Source organism: Gymnodraco acuticeps, unplaced genomic scaffold (assembly GCF_902827175.1).
Source record: "Gymnodraco acuticeps unplaced genomic scaffold, fGymAcu1.1, whole genome shotgun sequence".
Taxonomy (NCBI): domain Eukaryota; kingdom Metazoa; phylum Chordata; class Actinopteri; order Perciformes; family Bathydraconidae; genus Gymnodraco; species Gymnodraco acuticeps.
The window spans coordinates 328767-334019 of NW_022990028.1; the positions used below are offsets into that span (position 1 = coordinate 328767).

General features: G+C 41.0%; 1 long non-coding RNA gene across 1 annotated transcript; it reads right to left on the reverse strand.

Moving 5' to 3' along the window:
* Nucleotides 1-310: 310 nt before the first annotated feature.
* LOC117545264 lies at nt 311-2097 on the reverse strand. The gene is made up of 2 exons (XR_004568804.1): nt 1878-2097; nt 311-1649 (listed from the first exon to the last, which is right to left on the reverse strand). It is a non-coding gene; the product is annotated as an uncharacterized LOC117545264 (long non-coding RNA).
* Nucleotides 2098-5253: the final 3156 nt, after the last annotated feature.

The window sequence follows — 5253 nt, forward strand, 5'->3', positions numbered from 1 at the left end:
ACTCTCTCCACTAAACGGCTCGTTGCAGCTCTTGCCCCCCCTCCCTGTGAGCCCAGTGTGCTCCGATTGGTCAGCTCGGCCCCTCTGTTCTGATTTGTCAACCACCAGAGAGGCTCTGCCCCTGTTGACATCTGCCGTAAAGTGGTTTAGCGGGTACTTAGCCCATGGTGTTTTTTCGGCTCTGAGCGGAGTAGCAGAAATGAAATGGCGTCAGTAAAGCCATATATATACGAACCGGAGTCCGACCCTGAGAGTGAAACGGACCGTGATGGACCTGATCCACCGTCCCAAACAAGAATACAGCAGGCGGTTTCACAGTGGAACGTTTTAATTTTGTATAGCTGCTACATTTCAGATGTAATGTTAGAACTTCATCATTTATCTACATCACAGTAACAAGTGTGTCCGCTGACTAACCAAACTTTCCAACTGTTGTTATTTAGGTGCACATGTGGAAACTGCGCAGTAATGCCTACCGAGGTGGAAAACCTCTGTTGCAGGGAGATTAGAAAGGTGACAGTGTAGTGCCGATGAAAGGGAGTCGGGGGCGGTGTGTTTAGAATCAGGTAAAATACATGTCTGCTCTGTCTGACAAGCTAGGAATGACAAGCTAAACCTAAGAGCACACACTAAAGGGTCCGTGTGGCAACACTATACCAAAGGTGAATTATGGTCAAAACAGGGTGTCACCACAACAAATACAAAAACACCAACAGTAGCACACAACATTATATACACCATACATACTTGTCAAGTCAATAGACTATATGCCCTTTTATTTATTCTATAGTAATTTAATGTTTATTTTGTAAACCTCGCCATAGTTGGATTTAATTGCTAAACGTATTATGTTACAAATATCTTATCCTCCTATAGGTTTTAACACGAATGCACCAAGTCCCAGAACCCATTGTGTGCATGGTTGACCACCCCGGACTAGAACCAAACTGCCTCAATCCCTACACCCTGCAGAACCTCCACAATATTTATCGGTTTGATTATGGACCTTTGAGGCGTAGAACTGAAGAAGAGTAAGTTATTTTTAGCTATAATAAACTACTACTGTATTAGATGAAAAATCAAATAATGGTTTGCTATATATGAATGATCTAGGAGCAAATAATTCAGGGAAGAAAGGCTATCAAGTAGTTCCATCAAACTTTATTTTGATAAATGTACAAATTGATCATGTGTATATATACACTGTATGAGATAAGATGGACCTTTATTAATCCCTGTGGGGAAATTCAGTTATTCAAGCAGCCAGAGTGTAAGGGTGAAAAACAGGACAGCACATATATGTTATCATCCATTCCTCCTCTTATAGGCGTTTTAGGCATCTGGCCTATCGCAGCTTCGTAAGCTGGTGCTGGGGCTTTTTGGGACGAGGAATCAGAGTGGTCATCCCGTCGTGTGTGGTCCGCCGGATACGCCAGGAGTTCCCTGATCTGGCTGGACAGTACGTGGGCTTCCGACCGCCCCTAGACTAAAACGTGAGACATGGCGGGCTACCACTTCCTCCTTTGAGGGCCTGTCAAATTGAGTGGACAGGTCCTTTGGAATGTTGATTTTATTCATCTCCTCCACAAAGGGTGTTGGGTCCTCAAAGACTTCTTCAAACACCAGCCTCATCAGCTCACCCACGTACACTGAAAAATATAACATTCATATAATAATTAATTATTTGTATACACTTATTCATTTCTCTTTTATTCTTTCATTGTACAGATAATTCAGTGTGGCTATCTCTCTAGCCCTCCATCGTCTGTTGCAGTCATCCCGGTTCTCCATAGATCTGGCCAGTTCTTTGGTACTTTGTGCTATAATAATTTAAAATGTAATTTATGTTTGTAATAAAAAAAATGTTGACAACTTACTGTATGTAGGCTCCTTCTTTACAGGCTTTGCGGTGCATTCTCCCCTCCTTGATTTTGGATAGTGTTAGTATATTCTAGAACCCCGAAGGCAGGAGAGACTGAAAAGAGTCAAGGGAAGCTTATAAAAGTTAACAGCATTTAATTACACAAAAGATGCGGTGGTGTACAAAATGAAATGTGCGAGTGGAGGCGCTCTCCTCATCCGACCGGTCAGTCCAGGTCAGCAGGTAGAAGGGGTCAATCCTTGGCTTGCTCTTCCTGTTGTCATCGGAGGTCTTCTCCTATTGGCCGGCGTCGTCGGGGGCGGGTCCAATGCAATTTCTGCCTTTTTCTGTTGTTAAATTATATCATTCTAGTGTCTGTGGTTATTTAAACATTTCCTAATAAACGTTATTCAGCGGTAATAAACGAGTGCTAAACCCAGTGTGCTCGGTGTACAACATCACATGTCATTTCACCTTTGATTCACGGTTTGAAAATGCAGCATTTCGCCACATGCTAATGCTAACCGGAAATGAATAATTTTCAGAATAAAAGTATTAAGTTAATAGTTAGTGAACTTCCGGTTTTTCAGAATAAAACTGATTTAAATTAAATAGTGTATTTAATTCAAATTACGCCATATCAACATTGATTTTAATTTCTAACAATAGGCCAATCTGTACACAGGTAGTCCTGCAGCTGTTGTGGCTTGCTCACGGTCAGCATTCTCATTGTGATGCATGGCTGCTAGACACAACCTATAGAATAGCAAAATAAAATAAGACTTTGTGTTATGACAGAATAAAACCCTCATGCCACTAAACAGTCACTGTGTTATAAGATGCTACTGAATAAATTATACAGTGTATTACCTGTACAACATTCCCATGAAGGGAAAAACCACATTTTTGGGGGCAAAACGCAGAATCAAGCTGTGGAACGACTCCAGGGATGAGGTCTGGTAGTGATGGCTTAGCTTTTGCACATCTTTGAGAACTCTCTTGTTGTTGAGTATTTTCTCAACTTTGTGGAGTGTTATTGAATCTTGAGTAAAATTACAAAAACAGCACCAGTCCATTAGAACATTGCAACTTATCTTACCTATCTTATGAAGGAAGTGAAGTGTTTTTGAATGTTTCACTTGTTATTTGCAATTTTTTTATAAATATTGAACTTACCAGGTTTTAGCCATTTATTTTCATCCGTTGTGGCTCTTTCAGGATGTTCACACTTGGGGAATAGGGGGTCGTCATGCACGTGGATGTTTTGTAGGTGGTTGACCACTGACGTCCACCTTGCCAACTTCTCCGGCCCCGAGGTTGTGCTCGTCGCACTCCAGTACACATGTTTTTTTATGCTCTGCAGCCACCTCTTCAACAACTTGCAGTCCTTGTTCTGTGAAAGTTTCACAAGTTTCTTGGACAAACCTGATAAAAAGAAAACGCATGTGAATATTCAAGCCATAGTGTGTAAATGATGTGTTGTGATGGACAATATTCAAGGGTGTGGTGGAAAGAGGGTGGTGGGCAGACAGAAGGGCACAGCATGTTAATTACAACCATAACATCCATATGATAATTGCATGACAATGGTCAGGGCGTCACCCTTATGTCTGAAAACATTTTATAGCCAGGAAACAACCATACATATTCATATATGCATCACTGTAAATTCCCATCCTAAAGAGTACTCCCATTATCCTAAGATTAGTGAGTGAAATGTAATTTACAATGACAAAAGGTGCTGTGATCAAGTGGTCTGCCAGACAGTTTACAATAACAGAGGAAAGACCAGATTAGAGGGACATATAGGGGGATATCATTCATGTATCTATTTGGTATTCTTTCATTACAACATATAGGGATAAATATATTTTTCAAAGTGCCAGACATCATAGAATTGTTCTATGTTGCGTTCCCTCAGAAACTTCTGGATCTGTGGATGACGGTCAGTCACAATGTACTCAACCGCCAAATCGTTTGACTCCAGATGATCTAGGCATCTTTTGAGTCCCTCCTTTTCCATGTGGTAACTACCACCTACTTCATTGCTCTGTTGGTAAATAAGAAATAGGGCATAAATACACTGAAGCATGCATCAACAGCCAGCACGCCTAAAATTACACCCAGAAAGAGAATCCCACCTGAACAAGCTGGAAGTCCACAATGGTGTTGCTTCCCAGGTGCATTAGTGTGTAGCTCCCAAACTTAGCTGAGTGGCCTGAAGAAAATATAATACAGGAGGTTTCAAGACTTTTCAACAGAATTTCAATGGATAAGTAGATGAATTGTAATATACACCAGTAACTCTGGCACTACACTGTCTTGTCTGTTTCTGCTTACCTGGAGAGTCTGCTCTCATATCTCCTGCAACTGTGACCTATCCCCCCTGGTGGTATAGTTGCTGGAAAATCTTCAGCTGATCAGTTTTCCACTTGTGGATAATAGCAGGCTCCAGATAATGCCTATAGCATGCCTCCTGAAGGTCTCATACTGGAAGATCTCCAGCTGCATGGCTCTGCATATCTATGAATAAATAGAAAAACAGGACAAGTATTTGAAAAAGTCCACTTCTGTCATTTTTCATATGCTATGGATGTAAGATGGTAAAATACCTTTTTTAGTTGGAAGAAGGAAGCACCAGTGAAGTATGTAGCAGCAGATAATTGTAAGTTGCCAACCGGGGTACTTCCAATGATGGGCTGGCTCTCCCATTGTCTGAAGTAAGTGCAGTTTGGACAACGCTGTTTGAACGCCACAAAAGTCCAATTTTTTCGTTTTTGGACATCACAGTCTGTCTTACAAAACGGACATTTTTCAAACAGCTGTCCGAGGCAGCTTTCAAACACAACGTACTTTGCGTCACTGTGCGTGGATCGTGTCTGAAGTAACAAAACAAAATTAACAATACATGTTAGATGTCAACTCTGAACAACAGTAATAGTAATGTGTACCAAATATACCAAACTTACGATACGTCAGATTATTCTACAGCAGGGGTGCCCAACCTTTTTTGAACCGAGAGCTACTTTTAAAGTCGCCAGTCTGCCGAGATCTACCAGTCCAAATAGAGAGGCGTAGCCATTACTGACAGCCTACTACCAGGTCAATACACACTTCTACTTGTATAAAACTGACCTTCGTACGATTAATACTTCATAAAATACTGCAGATCCTTTATCTTACCTCTTTCTAATCTACACACATACAAGTATTTAACTGAAGTTACACAACAGTGTTGTTGATACAGAGTTGGAGTTTATCCACACGTCACATACTACAGTGGGTCATGTTTTCAAGAAGCATTGAACAGTGCTGCCACATATGACACAGGGAAAAAAGAAAATACTCTGAACCCTTTATTTGCCATTATATAAAAATAGCGTTGCTACAAA